At 41.1% G+C, this 16,817-nt stretch overlaps 4 non-coding genes and 2 pseudogenes across 4 annotated transcripts; all 6 read left to right on the forward strand.

Moving 5' to 3' along the window:
- The first annotated feature begins 3,962 nt into the window (after positions 1–3,962).
- LOC141181987 (U2 spliceosomal RNA) lies at positions 3,963–4,153 on the forward strand. The gene has a single exon (XR_012257493.1). It is a non-coding gene; the product is annotated as a U2 spliceosomal RNA (small nuclear RNA).
- A 1,109-nt stretch (positions 4,154–5,262) lies between these two features.
- Positions 5,263–5,453, forward strand: LOC141181723 (U2 spliceosomal RNA). Its single transcript, XR_012257273.1, has one exon. It is a non-coding gene; the product is annotated as a U2 spliceosomal RNA (small nuclear RNA).
- A 6,363-nt stretch (positions 5,454–11,816) lies between these two features.
- Positions 11,817–12,029, forward strand: LOC141182004 (U2 spliceosomal RNA; annotated as a pseudogene).
- A 1,109-nt stretch (positions 12,030–13,138) lies between these two features.
- On the forward strand, positions 13,139–13,329 carry LOC141180984 (U2 spliceosomal RNA). The gene has a single exon (XR_012256604.1). It is a non-coding gene; the product is annotated as a U2 spliceosomal RNA (small nuclear RNA).
- Positions 13,330–14,438: 1,109 nt separating this feature from the next.
- LOC141180985 (U2 spliceosomal RNA) lies at positions 14,439–14,629 on the forward strand. Its single transcript, XR_012256605.1, has one exon. It is a non-coding gene; the product is annotated as a U2 spliceosomal RNA (small nuclear RNA).
- A 1,109-nt stretch (positions 14,630–15,738) lies between these two features.
- LOC141182079 (U2 spliceosomal RNA) lies at positions 15,739–15,816 on the forward strand (annotated as a pseudogene).
- The last annotated feature ends 1,001 nt before the right edge of the window (positions 15,817–16,817 follow it).

The following is a 16,817-nucleotide window of genomic DNA, read 5'->3' on the forward strand; positions in this document are numbered from 1 at the left end:
GAAAAAGAAAAAGGGTGGTTCGGAGGAGGCAGCAGGAGGTGAACAGATGGACACTTCTTCAGAAGGGGACGTGGACGCTGGACCCTCAGGGGTTTCGGTCTCCGCTGCTACAGGTGGGGACCGGGATCTTGCTGCCTCTGAAGAGTCAGAGGCTCTGCCTTGTGCGCAACCTCCTCCTATAGGACGACCTTCTACAGGTCAAACAGGGGCGGCGGAACCCCTCGGGGACCCACCTGATGAGGAACTGCATGGCCAGCCAATGGAGACCCAGCGGGTTCTGCCAGCCAGCCCTCCGAGCTATGCCAGTGTAGCGTCGGGTTTATATAAATGTGGTAATCTTTCCTCCTCCACGGAGACTCTCGTGACGATACTATCAGATGAGGAGGGAGGCGCAAGCCCAGTGGTCTGATCAGGTTCATCGGACAGGTAAATCCGTTGCTCTTAGTTACCTAAGTAAAATTTCTACATTTTCTAATGATGGCTGAACTCAAAGGTATTTCCCTCAACGTGAGAGGCATAAAATCTAACACGAGAAGAACTGCTCTTTTTAATTTTTTTACGTGTTTTACTGCATCTGTATTTTTTCTGCAAGAATGTAATATCCCACATGAAATGTCATATCAAAAATATAAAGATGAGTGGAAGTGTGGGCCATCTGTCTGGTCCGGATCGAATGCTGCAGGATCAGCGGGTGTAGCCATACTTTTTAAAGGGAACGTTTTAATTGATTTTATTCAGGAAATTTTACCAGGTCGTATTTTATTAGTGAAAGCTTTTATTGATGGTATTAGATGGCAGTTTTTAAATTTTTATGGATCCCCAGAGAAAAATGAAAGAGCTGAAATGCTTGATCTTTTACCTTTATTTATTAATAACTCTGAACCTTTTATCTTAGCAGGGGATTTTAATTGTGTTTTAAAAGGTGAAAACCGGCGCTCCAGCTCTGTAAGCAGGAACTACGATAAAACCTCAGGTATGCTACATGATATAGTCAAAGATGCTAAATTGATAGACATATATAAAGAGTGTCATAGTGACAGCCCAGAGGACGCCGGTTTCACTTGGAACAATGCTAATTGTAGCTCTAGGATTGATTTTATTTTTGGTTCAGACAAAACAATACCTGCCAAATGTGAAGTTTTAACTAATATATTTTCAGACCATAAACTTTTATCCTTTACCATAAAAGTAAATGACAACAAAAAATGTGGTAAGAAAAGCTGGAAAATGAACGTATCCCTTTTAACCGACCCGCAGATTTTATCAGATTTTATTGAGTTTTATAGGAAATGTAGAAAAGGGAAAAAAACAAATGAGACTATGAGTGTATGGTGGGATAGAATGAAAGTAAAAATAAAAGATTTTTTTATTAAAAAGAGTATATGTAGAGCCAAAGAAAAATATGAAGAATATAGAATTTTAAATACCCGCCTACAAACATTATTTAAGCTCAGAGACAATGGGATAGATGTACAACTTGATATTTCAAACTTAAAAGAAGAGATTTCAAAATGGCTAGAACAAAAAGGAAAAGAGATAATTTTTCGTTCTAGAGTACAACATATAGAAGAAAATGAAAAGTGTTCCAGATATTTTTTTAGGAAAAATAAAAAAGAAAAAGTGATAATTGACCATATAGATGGTGAGAATAATATAAAAAATATGCTGGGTAAAGTAGAGGTTTTTTTTTCTAATCTTTTTCATGGAAAAAATATAGATAATAAATTAATGGATGATTCGCTGAAAGGACTAACGGCTGTTTTAGATCCCGCATCCCAAGAGTTTTTATCCCAAGTTTTAACGGAACAAGAAGTATTAAAAACTATTAAAAGTTTTAAAAATGGAAAGGTCCCTGGTCCTGATGGCATCCCAATAGAATTTTATGTATGTTTTTATGATATTTTAAAAGATGATTTGTTTTATTTGTTTACTGAGGTTTTTAATAATAAGGTTTTATTAAATTCCTGGAAGAAAGGTGAAGTCTCCCTCCTATACAAAAAAGGTGATAAATCAAAATTAGAAAACTGGAGACCAATAACACTTTTAAATTGTGACTATAAAATAATGGCTAAAATTTGTGCAAATCGTCTAAAAGAAGTCATCAGCAAAGTTATTCATTCTAATCAAGTGTGTGGGGTGCCGGGGCGCAGTATATGGGACAATCTGAATTTAGTGAAAGACTGTATTGAGGATGTGAAAGACAGAAAGGGGAAAATGGCGATTTTATCTATTGATTTTGAAAAAGCATTTGACCGTGTCTCACACTTTTATCTTTTTAAAGTTTTAGAGAAAATGGGCATACCAGAAGGGTTTTTACTATCGCTTAAAGCATTTTACAAGGATTGTACAAGTAAGATTTTAGTGAATGGTTTTAAGACACAAGAGGTATTTTTACGGTCAGGGGTGAAACAGGGATGCCCTCTGTCCCCCCTACTGTTTATCTGTGCACTGGAACCAATGTTATGTGCAATACGCCAAAATAAACAGATATGCGGTGTCCCTCTGCCTGGAAGCGGTGGTTTGGAGGCCAAGGTTGTAGGCTACATGGATGACGTGGCGGTCTTGTGTACAGATGCACCATCACTTACGGCCACTCTCCATCAAGTGCAATCCTTTTGTCTGGCTTCTGGTTTTAAAATCAATTTTAATAAGTGTAACATTTTAAGTGTTGGGGGGATGATTTTACGTGATGTACCAATTAATGTCTCCGAATCCATTTCCATTTTAGGTATATCATTCACTGAAAATAATGATGGTTATAATAGTTGGGAAACAGTTACACAGAAAGTAAATACGAAAATATGTATGTGGAACATGAGGAGACTTACAATGGAGGGTAAAGTATTGGTTTAAAAGATGGTGATTTTACCTCTTTTATTGTATCTTAGCATGGTTTTCCCCCCGCCTGTTAATGTTTTAAAAAAGATAACCAAAACCTGTTTTACCTTCTTTTGGAACTCAAAAATGGAAAAGCTGAAAAGAGAAATCATGATGAAATCAAAAGTAAAAGGTGGTAAAGATTTTCCAGATTTTAATAGGTTTCTTTTAATCCATCTGTTCGTTTACTGTTTTAATGCCCTTTTTAAGAATCACTATTGGTCCTTTTTTATGCGTTTTAATACAGGATTTTTTATGAGAAAGTTTGGATGGTATGAAGTTAATATATCTGTGCCCCATGCTTTTAATTTGTCGACGCATTATGAGATTTTAAGGAAAATAGTGTCCGATTTTAATTTAGGGACTAAGAAAATAGAGGAATTAAGAAATAGTAAGAAACTAATTAAAGAAATACGTAAAAGTGAGGAAATATGTAATGTTGACAGATATGATGATGACAAATCTATGTCTATCTGGAAAATGATTAACGTTTTTTATCTTTTTAATGAACAGAGAGATCTGGCTTGGAGTTGCATGCACCGCTGTCTTCCTTGCCGGGCATTCCAATACAGAAGAGGATTTGTGAGGTCTGCCATCTGCCCAAGAGCCGGATGCCAAGAAGAGGAAACGGTGGAACATCTATTATGGACATGTAATTTTGCAAAGGATTTCTGGAGAAGACTGCTCCCCCTACTGGAAAGGGTGGCAGACCTCAAGGACTTTACATATAAAACTGTGCTATACGGACTTATGGAATGCCCCACAATGGACCAGTACACAATGGCTTGGAAGACAGTGAACTGCGCCAAGTCATCTCTCTGGAAAGCGCGCAATATTGCTATTTTTAAACAAGATGTTTTATCAGTGAATGATGTTTTAAGTTTATGTTTATGTGAAATGTATACTTATTATTTAATTGACAAAAAGAAGAATGTACATATTTCCAAAAAATGGCTTGTTGACCAATGGAACCTAATTATTTAAAATCTTTGTATTTTTTTTTTTTGTAAATTTCATTTGTCTTTTAACGTTTGGTATTTGTCTAATTATGCTTGTAATTTGTTAAAGTTTTAATAAACGGTTTTATCCCTCTGCAGGGGATAGCCAAATTAAAAAAAAAAAATCTGTTCTTATCAGTTTAATATCTGATACGTCCCCTATCTGGGGACCATATATTAAATGGATTTTTAGAACAGGGAGATGGAAAAAGAGCTTGCTCTGTCCACTCCACGCATTGACCTGGTATTGCAGTATCTCCAGGACCGGTGCACCCCTTCTTTAATGCAGTTTCTAAAATCAGAAAGAATTGAATTCAATGTTTTTTGTTCATTTTGCTTGTTTGTCGGATTTTGGGATGGACTCTTTGGCTTCGCTTTTCTTCTCTTCATTGGATTTTTCATGTTCAAAGTTGCAGAAGCCAGATGACAAGCTCATTTTGGTTCAACTTCAGCAACTGTGCATTGCATTGCCATGTAATGTAACGCAATGCTATCTATCTAGCTCTCCCTCTGTACTTCCTTTTGGATAAACAGACATATTAGGCAAGCATTTTGGAGCTTTCACCTAAATAACTACAGGTGGTGAGATAAGCTGCACAATATAATTGACCTTTCAGTATATTGTTGCACACACACCATCTATTTAGCAAATGCCCTTGTTATCAACAGCAGCCTTTTAAACTCACCTGAGCTAACAGGTATGTGCGCTGGTTACTCTGCTGCGCTTAAAATTTCTTTTTTGGTTTGCTACAATGCCTTTTCTGAAACGTTGTCTCCCTCTGCTGGAACACTGACTTCTTTCATTTAATGCCTGCAGACTATAAAAGAGAACCCAACCCAAAAAGTTGGGTTGATTAGTCTGTGGCATTCTGTTAAACTGTTGCTTATGGCGGTCTCTGTGAGCTTCTCAGTGACATTCAGCCAGCCAGGTATCCTGCCTGCAGTAGATGGAATGTGGCAATGGAACGCTGGCTGCGCGTGTCATAATAGGCTCTGAGCCTTTATATACCTGCGCACAGCAGCAGCCACCTTCAGTCTGCTGCTGGACAGCCAGCAGCAGCAGGAGAGGTAAGTAATCAGCAGCCCTCCTGCTAAGGGTAGACAGCTGCTCGTTCCACCCCACCCCCCGCCTTAATTGGTTCTCCTCCCTTCCAACGGTGTTGAGGCGGGTGGGAACAGCAGGGGGTGAGGGTGCTGTGTTTAAAGAGGTGGAGTTATGCAGATCTAAAACGCGTGGATTGCAGCAGCAGCAAGCCGAAAAGTGCAGGCATGTAAGGGATCTAGAGGTTGACAACATGTCTTCTTAACGGGAGTCCAGGAGCTCATCTCCACAAATGGACTTTTCAGGATCCTTAGGTGGCTCCGTAGTTCGAAACCAATTCTGGTTATCGCTTCTCGGCTTTTTGGCTAAGATCAAGTGTAGTATCTGTTCTTATCAGTTTAATATCTGATACGTCCCCTATCTGGGGACCATATATTAAATGGATTTTTAGAACAGGGAGATGGAAAAAGAGCTTGCTCTGTCCACTCCACGCATTGACCTGGTATTGCAGTATCTCCAGGACTGGTGCACCCCTTCTTTAATGCAGTTTCTAAAATCAGAAAGAATTGAATTCAATGTTTTTTGTTCATTTTGCTTGTTTGTCGGATTTTGGGATGGACTCTTTGGCTTCGCTTTTCTTCTCCTCATTGGATTTTTCATGTTCAAAGTTGCAGAAGCCAGATGACAAGCTCATTTTGGTTCAACTTCAGCAACTGTGCATTGCATTGCCATGTAATGTAACGCAATGGTATCTATCTAGCTCTCCCTCTGTACTTCCTTTTGGATAAACAGACATATTAGGCAAGCATTTTGGAGCTTTCACCTAAATAACTACAGGTGGTGAGATAAGCTGCACAATATAATTGACCTTTCAGTATATTGTTGCACACACACCATCTATTTAGCAAATGCCCTTGTTATCAACAGCAGCCTTTTAAACTCACCTGAGCTAACAGGTATGTGCGCTGGTTACTCTGCTGCGCTTAAAATTTCTTTTTTGGTTTGCTACAATGCCTTTTCTGAAACGTTGTCTCCCTCTGCTGGAACACTGACTTCTTTCATTTAATGCCTGCAGACTATAAAAGAGAACCCAACCCAAAAAGTTGGGTTGATTAGTCTGTGGCATTCTGTTAAACTGTTGCTTATGGCGGTCTCTGTGAGCTTCTCAGTGACATTCAGCCAGCCAGGTATCCTGCCTGCAGTAGATGGAATGTGGCAATGGAACGCTGGCTGCGCGTGTCATAATAGGCTCTGAGCCTTTATATACCTGCGCACAGCAGCAGCCACCTTCAGTCTGCTGCTGGACAGCCAGCAGCAGCAGGAGAGGTAAGTAATCAGCAGCCCTCCTGCTAAGGGTAGACAGCTGCTCGTTCCACCCCACCCCCCGCCTTAATTGGTTCTCCTCCCTTCCAACGGTGTTGAGGCGGGTGGGAACAGCAGGGGGTGAGGGTGCTGTGTTTAAAGAGGTGGAGTTATGCAGATCTAAAACGCGTGGATTGCAGCAGCAGCAAGCCGAAAAGTGCAGGCATGTAAGGGATCTAGAGGTTGACAACATGTCTTCTTAACGGGAGTCCAGGAGCTCATCTCCACAAATGGACTTTTCAGGATCCTTAGGTGGCTCCGTAGTTCGAAACCAATTCTTATTATCGCTTCTCGGCCTTTTGGCTGCGATCTGTAGTGGGTTGCGTCATTTGGCCAAGGTGATCTAGGTGGATCTTTGCACTTGGCCTTCTGGATCTTGGTCCAGCTGCTGCTATTGGGTGTGGAGCAAAGTCTAGATTTGCCTTTTCTTCCTGGAGGACGGTTCTTTTTCGTGGTGTGGAGGTCGGTAGGACGAAGAGGATTGAAATCCGGGTGGAGCTGCGATCTGCTGTGTCGTTTTTTTTTCCTGATCATCTGTGGAAAAAGAAGGAGGAAAAGAATATGGAATCGAAGAGGCCATTTGGAGGTAGGAGGGAAAATCGGGAGAACAATTCCAATGACTATTTTTCAGAGGATTATCCTTTGAAGGATACACTCCGTTTGTTGGTGGCTCCTGGTTATCGGCAGGAAAAGGATTCCGAGTTTATCTTCAGAGAGATTTGTAAATTTCTGAAGATTGAAAAGGAGGAACTTTTTTGTTTTCAATCCTTTTTTTCGAGAGGGATATATGATTTAACTTTAATGGGAAACTCTCAGTGTGAAAGAGCCTATACTCTCTATGAAGTTAATAGGGAGAAAGAGCTTTTTGTTGGAGTGAGAGTGATTCCCTCCTTTCAGTTCTCCATGAAACTGCTAACAATACATTTGTTCAGTCCATTTGTTACTGATAGTGAAGTAATAAACTATCTAAGTGCATATTGTGAGAAAGTTATCCCAAGAAAACGTGGGGAAACTAGGTTCGGAGTGTGGAACGGAAAAAGGGTTTTTCTGGTAGCCTTCAAGAAGGACCCAGAAGAAGAAGGTGGGGTACTTAGACCACCACCAAATGTCTATGTTAATCGTAGCCGTGGATATCTGTTTTTTTCGGGTATGCCTAATTATTGTTATGGGTGCCGTAAATATGGACATTTGGATATTGTGTGCAAAAAGTGTTGTAGGTGTCCCGGTTCAGCTCATCAGGAGGATGCATGTCCAAATAAGAAGAAAGGAGGCGAGGAGGAGATGGATACTTCATCAGAACATCGGCAGAATGAAGCCGAGGATGGTGAGGAAGCAAGTGAAAAGAGAACTGATGAGCAGGAAATGGAGGAGGTGAGAAAAGTAAAGAAGAAGAAAACACCGGAAGAAGAGAAGAGAAAGAAAGAAGAGAGAGGGAGGAGGTCGGAGGAGGATGAGAAAAGAAAGATGGAAGAAAGGAAGAAGGAGAAGGAGTTAGAAGAAGATAAGAACAGAGAAGAGCAGAAGAAAGAAGGTCGGGAGAAGGAAGAGCAGAAGAAAGAAGAAAAGAAGAAAGAAGAAAAGAAGAATGAAGAACGGAGGATTGAAGAATTGAAGTCTGGGCTGGTGGGTGTGGGACAATTAATGCAGAGAGTCCCTCCACCAAGCAAAGAGAGTAATATAAAAGAACAAGGGGGTGAAGTAAAAAAGGGAGGCGCAGGGGGAAAGGTGGTGGTAGAGAAAAGTCAAAGCCTGCCTGTAATAGGGCCTTCCCCTAGGGGGTTTTTATCTCAGAGTATACCCTGTGGTCAGGAAAGGATGGATTCATCAAAAATTTTGAAAAGAAGTGTAGATGATAAAGAGCGTGGTGTAGGGCCATGTGTAGTAAAAGTATTTGCTTGTGAAAAGGATTTTGACATTTCCAGTACATCAGAGTCGGAAGGGCTGAGTATCGATGAAAGTGCTTTGCAATCCGATGAGGGCGGGGGAGATAGCCCGGTGCCAGTCACTAAAAGATGATCAGGGCGGCTTCCCTGAATGTTCAGGGTTTCAATGACTTATATAAAAGAACTGTGATTTATGACTATTTTAATAATGAAAATTTTGATTTTGTATTTCTTCAAGAATGTAATTTGTCAAAGAAGTTAAATTATGATTTTTTACGGGGTATATGGAAGGGTAATTTATGTTTTTCAGGCGGGAATGAATTCAGAAGTGATGGGGTTGGTTTTATATGTTCCAGGGAATGGGAGATTACCAACTACGAAGAAATATACCCTGGTAGGATTCTAAGAGTGGATGTAGAAAGGAATGGGAAGAAATATAGATGTTTTAATATTTATGCCAATACAGAAAAAGTTTTAAGGTTACATTTGTTTGAAATTTTGCAGCTTTTTATCCCAGGTGTAGTTCCAGTAATTTTAGGGGGAGATTTTAATTGTCAACTAAATAATGTAAAAAATGGTTCGGTTTCTTGTCTCAAGGGTATTTTATCTTCTTTTAACCTAAAAGATGCTTGGTGGTTGGACGGGCAGAAGAAGGAGTATGAAATTACTTGGGAAGGAAGAGGTTGTTCCTCGAGAATAGATTATTTGTTTATATCCAAGGATTTTACTTGTTCTAATTTTAAAACGCATAAAGCACCTTTTTCTGATCATAGAATAATTGAATGTACACTGATGGTAGAGGCGGATGAGGGAAAAAGGCCGTCTCATTGGAAACTGAATGTATCATTGTTACAGCATAAGGAGGTAAGGGAGGATTTTAAATTTTTCTTTGAGAAACTGAAATTAGAAAAGAAATGTTTTGACTCTACTTTTAAATGGTGGGACTACATGAAAAAGGAAGTTAAATTATTCTTTATGGAAGTAGGCAAGAGGAAAGCTGCGGATAAGCGACAGTCATACAATAACCTTAATGCAAATCTACAGTGTCTGTATCAGTTTAGGAATAATGGAGTTAATGTGGAGGAGGAAATTATGGTGACGAAGGAAAAAATTCAAAAATGTCTGAGAGAAAAAGGAAAAGAAATTATCTTTAATTCTCGTGTGAAGGTGTTGGAGGAAGACGAGAAATGTACTAAATTCTTTTTTAAAAAAATCTGTGAGAAAAAGGCCTTTATGGGGGTTTTAGAGGGGGAAAGGAGTTTGGAGGGGAAAAAGATGAAAGTGAAAGAATTTTATGATAACCTGTTTTCAGCAAAAAATACAGATAGGTCTTTGAAGGAGCATTTTTTAGGAGGGTTGGATAAATGTTTTACTAAGGAAAATAAATTATTATTATCAGAGGGTATTTCAAAAGAAGAAGTTTTTAATACAGTTAATACATTGCAAAACGGTAAGACACCAGGGTCGGATGGGTTACCCATTGAGTTTTATAAAATATTATGGGATATTGTGGGGAATGAATTTTATGAAATGTTTTTAAAAGTTGAGTCTTTATGTCGTGTCCCGGAGTCATGGTTGGAGGGGGTAATTGTTTTATTATACAAAAGAGGTGATAGAGAATTGCTAAAAAACTGGAGACCGATTACTCTTTTAAATACAGATTATAAAGTTTATGCGAAGCTGTTGGCAAATAGATTAAAGAAAGTGGTGAGTTCGGTGATAGATATAGACCAAACGTGTGCAGTTCCAACGCGGAAGATCAGTGACTCGTTGATTTTAATTAGAGACATAATATGGGATGTTTCCGATAGAAGACAGAAGATGGCGTTAATTATTCTGGATTTTGAAAAGGCTTATGATAGAGTCGCCCATGATTTTTTATTCGATGTTTTAAGGAGAATGGGTTGCCCGGATGATTTTAGTAAACGTATTAAATCCTTGTATCAAGCATGTTTTAGTAAAGTATCTGTAAATGGGTTTTTATCTGGAAGTGTAAAGATTAATTGTGGGGTGAAACAGGGATGCCCCTTATCCCCTATTCTTTTTATCTGTGCGATTGAGCCTCTTTTAACTGCTTTTAGGAAGGACAAAGTGATTAATGGTTTTTTTATTCCTGGGAGTTGGGGAGAGCAGGTTAAAGTGGTGGCTTTTATGGATGATGTGACTGTTTTTGTAAAAGATTTAAGAAGTATGAATAGGGTTTTAAGAACGGTTGAATGGTTTGGGGCGGCATCAGGTTTTAAGATCAATTTGGAGAAATCTGGTGTTTTAACGATGGGCGGTTTTATCTTAGAATCCGATTGTAAATTATTGAGAGTCTTTGAAGCAAAGATTTTAGGCATCTATTTTTCGGAAGAGTGTGGAAATGTAAAAAATTGGGAATCACTGTTGGAGAGGGTTAGGAAAAAGGTGTCTTTTTGGAATCTGAGAGAGCTAACGTTGGAAGGGAAGATTTTAATTATCAAGCAGGTTTTACTCCCAATGATTTTATATGTTGCAACCATTTTTATTCCACCTGTCAATGCGATGAAAAAAATTATTAAAGTATGTTTTAATTTTTTATGGAGATCAAAAATGGAAAGGGTTAAGCGCGAAGAATTGTATAAGCCAAAAAAGAAAGGTGGTAAAGGTTATCCTGATATCAAAGCCTTTTTATATGCAAAGTATATGGCAAACTGCATAAATATTTTATTAGGGTCAGAATCGAAGCTTAAAGCCTTTTCTATTTATAATTTGGGTTTCTATATAAGAAAATATAAGTGGGTGGACATGAGATTGAATAGACCTTATAGATTTTTACCCCCAAGTAACTATGTTGTGCTGGAAAAGATTTTGAGAGATTATGATCTAAAAGGTTTTGATCTTAAGGTACTGAGGTGTCATAAAAAGATATTACAAGTCTTGGAAGGAAGGTTAAACACTAGTCCAGTGGAGCACTTTATGCCAAAGATAGTGGACAGGATTTGGCTGAATGTAAACTATGTGTTCTTATCAAATGAACATAAAGATTTGTTATGGTATATAATAAAGGATTGCTTACCGACACGAGAATTTCAGCATAGACGTGGTCTTGTTCGTTTTGAAAAATGTCCAAGACAGAGATGTGGAGGTAGTGAGACTCCTATGCACGTATTCTGGAATTGCGAGTTTGCACAAAAAGTCTGGAGGAAAATGTGCAATCTGATTAAAGCTGTGAGTAATGTTAATTTTTTAGATTTTAACAGGGTGTTCTATGGGATGGGTGTAAAGGAAGAAGATTTTAAGGTGGTGTGGGTGATTATAACATGTGTAAAGATGGCAATTTGGAAGGTGAGAAACATTTTGATTTTTAAACATAATGAAGTGTCTGTTGAACAGTGTATTAAGTTGTGTCTAAGTTATTTATTTATGTATTTTTGGAAGGACAAAATGGTTTTGGGCATAAGAAAAGCAGATGTATTGTGGAAGCAAAATGAATGGAATATACTTACTGTGTAGCCTTTGTTGTCATTGAAAATCTTTTTCTGGAAAAATACAAATATTAATTACAGGAAAAAAAAAAAAAGTTAAAAAGAAAGTTAAGAAAAAGGAAAGAAGGAAATATATATGTATATATATATATATATATATATATAAAAAAAAAAAAACACACGATGATGGATTTGAGTCTTGGTTTTTGCTTTTAAAGATGTAAGACTTTGTAATCTGAGTGTAAAAAAAAAAAAAAAAAAAAAATCTGTTCTTATCAGTTTAATATCTGATACGTCCCCTATCTGGGGACCATATATTAAAGGGATTTTTAGAACAGGGAGATGGAAAAAGAGCTTGCTCTGTCCACTCCACGCATTGACCTGGTATTGCAGTATCTCCAGGACCGGTGCACCCCTTCTTTAATGCAGTTTCTAAAATCAGAAAGAATTGAATTCAATGTTTTTTGTTCATTTTGCTTGTTTGTCGGATTTTGGGATGGACTCTTTGGCTTCGCTTTTCTTCTCCTCATTGGATTTTTCATGTTCAAAGTTGCAGAAGCCAGATGACAAGCTCATTTTGGTTCAACTTCAGCAACTGTGCATTGCATTGCCATGTAATGTAACGCAATGCTATCTATCTAGCTCTCCCTCTGTACTTCCTTTTGGATAAACAGACATATTAGGCAAGCATTTTGGAGCTTTCACCTAAATAACTACAGGTGGTGAGATAAGCTGCACAATATAATTGACCTTTCAGTATATTGTTGCACACACACCATCTATTTAGCAAATGCCCTTGTTATCAACAGCAGCCTTTTAAACTCACCTGAGCTAACAGGTATGTGCGCTGGTTACTCTGCTGCGCTTAAAATTTCTTTTTTGGCTTGCTACAATGCCTTTTCTGAAACGTTGTCTCCCTCTGCTGGAACACTGACTTCTTTCATTTAATGCCTGCAGACTATAAAAGAGAACCCAACCCAAAAAGTTGGGTTGATTAGTCTGTGGCATTCTGTTAAACTGTTGCTTATGGCGGTCTCTGTGAGCTTCTCAGTGACATTCAGCCAGCCAGGTATCCTGCCTGCAGTAGATGGAATGTGGCAATGGAACGCTGGCTGCGCGTGTCATAATAGGCTCTGAGCCTTTATATACCTGCGCACAGCAGCAGCCACCTTCAGTCTGCTGCTGGACAGCCAGCAGCAGCAGGAGAGGTAAGTAATCAGCAGCCCTCCTGCTAAGGGTAGACAGCTGCTCGTTCCACCCCACCCCCCGCCTTAATTGGTTCTCCTCCCTTCCAACGGTGTTGAGGTGGGTGGGAACAGCAGGGGGTGAGGGTGCTGTGTTTAAAGAGGTGGAGTTATGCAGATCTAAAACGCGTGGATTGCAGCAGCAGCAAGCCGAAAAGTGCAGGCATGTAAGGGATCTAGAGGTTGACAACATGTCTTCTTAACGGGAGTCCAGGAGCTCATCTCCACAAATGGACTTTTCAGGATCCTTAGGTGGCTCCGTAGTTCGAAACCAATTCTGGTTATCGCTTCTCGGCCTTTTGGCTAAGATCAAGTGTAGTATCTGTTCTTATCAGTTTAATATCTGATACGTCCCCTATCTGGGGACCATATATTAAATGGATTTTTAGAACAGGGAGATGGAAAAAGAGCTTGCTCTGTCCACTCCACGCATTGACCTGGTATTGCAGTATCTCCAGGACCGGTGCACCCCTTCTTTAATGCAGTTTCTAAAATCAGAAAGAATTGAATTCAATGTTTTTTGTTCATTTTGCTTGTTTGTCGGATTTTGGGATGGACTCTTTGGCTTCGCTTTTCTTCTCCTCATTGGATTTTTCATGTTCAAAGTTGCAGAAGCCAGATGACAAGCTCATTTTGGTTCAACTTCAGCAACTGTGCATTGCATTGCCATGTAATGTAACGCAATGCTATCTATCTAGCTCTCCCTCTGTACTTCCTTTTGGATAAACAGACATATTAGGCAAGCATTTTGGAGCTTTCACCTAAATAACTACAGGTGGTGAGATAAGCTGCACAATATAATTGACCTTTCAGTATATTGTTGCACACACACCATCTATTTAGCAAATGCCCTTGTTATCAACAGCAGCCTTTTAAACTCACCTGAGCTAACATGTATGTGCGCTGGTTACTCTGCTGCGCTTAAAATTTCTTTTTTGGTTTGCTACAATGCCTTTTCTGAAACGTTGTCTCCCTCTGCTGGAACACTGACTTCTTTCATTTAATGCCTGCAGACTATAAAAGAGAACCCAACCCAAAAAGTTGGGTTGATTAGTCTGTGGCATTCTGTTAAACTGTTGCTTATGGCGGTCTCTGTGAGCTTCTCAGTGACATTCAGCCAGCCAGGTATCCTGCCTGCAGTAGATGGAATGTGGCAATGGAACGCTGGCTGCGCGTGTCATAATAGGCTCTGAGCCTTTATATACCTGCGCACAGCAGCAGCCACCTTCAGTCTGCTGCTGGACAGCCAGCAGCAGCAGGAGAGGTAAGTAATCAGCAGCCCTCCTGCTAAGGGTAGACAGCTGCTCGTTCCACCCCACCCCCCGCCTTAATTGGTTCTCCTCCCTTCCAACGGTGTTGAGGCGGGTGGGAACAGCAGGGGGTGAGGGTGCTGTGTTTAAAGAGGTGGAGTTATGCAGATCTAAAACGCGTGGATTGCAGCAGCAGCAAGCCGAAAAGTGCAGGCATGTAAGGGATCTAGAGGTTGACAACATGTCTTCTTAACGGGAGTCCAGGAGCTCATCTCCACAAATGGACTTTTCAGGATCCTTAGGTGGCTCCGTAGTTCGAAACCAATTCTGGTTATCGCTTCTCGGCCTTTTGGCTAAGATCAAGTGTAGTATCTGTTCTTATCAGTTTAATATCTGATACGTCCCCTATCTGGGGACCATATATTAAATGGATTTTTAGAACAGGGAGATGGAAAAAGAGCTTGCTCTGTCCACTCCACGCATTGACCTGGTATTGCAGTATCTCCAGGACCGGTGCACCCCTTCTTTAATGCAGTTTCTAAAATCAGAAAGAATTGAATTCAATGTTTTTTGTTCATTTTGCTTGTTTGTCGGATTTTGGGATGGACTCTTTGGCTTCGCTTTTCTTCTCCTCATTGGATTTTTCATGTTCAAAGTTGCAGAAGCCAGATGACAAGCTCATTTTGGTTCAACTTCAGCAACTGTGCATTGCATTGCCATGTAATGTAACGCAATGCTATCTATCTAGCTCTCCCTCTGTACTTCCTTTTGGATAAACAGACATATTAGGCAAGCATTTTGGAGCTTTCACCTAAATAACTACAGGTGGTGAGATAAGCTGCACAATATAATTGACCTTTCAGTATATTGTTGCACACACACCATCTATTTAGCAAATGCCCTTGTTATCAACAGCAGCCTTTTAAACTCACCTGAGCTAACAGGTATGTGCGCTGGTTACTCTGCTGCGCTTAAAATTTCTTTTTTGGTTTGCTACAATGCCTTTTCTGAAACGTTGTCTCCCTCTGCTGGAACACTGACTTCTTTCATTTAATGCCTGCAGACTATAAAAGAGAACCCAACCCAAAAAGTTGGGTTGATTAGTCTGTGGCATTCTGTTAAACTGTTGCTTATGGCGGTCTCTGTGAGCTTCTCAGTGACATTCAGCCAGCCAAGTATCCTGCCTGCAGTAGATGGAATGTGGCAATGGAACGCTGGCTGCGCGTGTCATAATTGGCTCTGAGCCTTTATATACCTGCGCACAGCAGCAGCCACCTTCAGTCTGCTGCTGGACAGCCAGCAGCAGCAGGAGAGGTAAGTAATCAGCAGCCCTCCTGCTAAGGGTAGACAGCTGCTCGTTCCACCCCACCCCCCGCCTTAATTGGTTCTCCTCCCTTCCAACGGTGTTGAGGCGGGTGGGAACAGCAGGGGGTGAGGGTGCTGTGTTTAAAGAGGTGGAGTTATGCAGATCTAAAACGCGTGGATTGCAGCAGCAGCAAGCCGAAAAGTGCAGGCATGTAAGGGATCTAGAGGTTGACAACATGTCTTCTTAACGGGAGTCCAGGAGCTCATCTCCACAAATGGACTTTTCAGGATCCTTAGGTGGCTCCGTAGTTCGAAACCAATTCTGGTTATCGCTTCTCGGCCTTTTGGCTAAGATCAAGTGTAGTATCTGTTCTTTTAAGAACACAAGAGCTACGATCTACACTTGACGAGAGCGATCGAACTCGGAAGGAGAAGAGCTTCGGAGCCCAGCTGACATCGGAGAAGGAAGGCGGATATCGGTGGGAGGAAGAAGCTCTAAAGAATCCAGAAGAAGACGAAGACTCGGAGAAGAATCGGGCTGTCCTGTGGAATCTTCGAGGAAGAAAATCATCGAGACAAAGACCTTTCGGGGAATTTGTCCAGAACACGACGGGAGAAGAATCTGCATAGCTCCACCCATTCCGGGAAGAGTTCCAGATCCAGCTCCAAGAAGTAACTGCAGGAGGAAAGCCATGGCAAGCGCTGCGAGGAAGGCCGAAAAGAAGAGCCTGGAGCAGGGGACAGCCAGGAGGGCCCAGCCAGGAGCCTATTCTGACCCCAAGGACTCTGCCTCCACGACTGGCCAGCAGAAGGGACCCGAGAAGCGCCGCCACGAAGCTCCAGCCCTGGAGCCATGGATGCGGCAGACGGTGGCCCTGAAGCTGAAGGAAGTGGATGGGAGGGTGCCGGATATGTCCTCGGACGTGTTCTGCCAGAAGATGCTGCTGGATCGAGGCTTCTCCAGGTCGGACACCCTCAGCATCCAGACCTTCTTGACGGGGATCTTCTTCGTCACCTTCGCCACTGTGAACACCTGCAGGAGGTTCTGGGAAATGGTAAGCGCAAAAGGACCGGATAATTCTTTCTCTGCCTTTACAGGTAGCTGCCCTATCCAGAGGGACGAAAGGAGGATCACGGTCTCCATGCGCAACCCGCACACCCCAGGCCAAGACATCTGTACCTTCCTGAGACGCTTCTGTTTGGTTGTGAAGGAACCCTCTCACATCCTGAATGGACTCGGCTTCTGGACAGGTAAGTGGTCGGTGACCGTTAGACTTCACAGGGACCTGGCGTACTCAGACGGACTTCGGCACCTGCCCCCGACATTCTCCCTGGGCAACTCCTACGGCCTCATCTATTACCCGGACATGCCGCGGAACTGCAGGAGATGCGGCAAGAACGGCCACG

Source organism: Phyllobates terribilis, unplaced genomic scaffold (genome assembly GCF_046119375.1).
Source record: "Phyllobates terribilis strain yellow unplaced genomic scaffold, ASM4611937v1 Scaffold_34__1_contigs__length_13252353, whole genome shotgun sequence".
Taxonomy (NCBI): Eukaryota; Metazoa; Chordata; class Amphibia; order Anura; family Dendrobatidae; genus Phyllobates; species Phyllobates terribilis.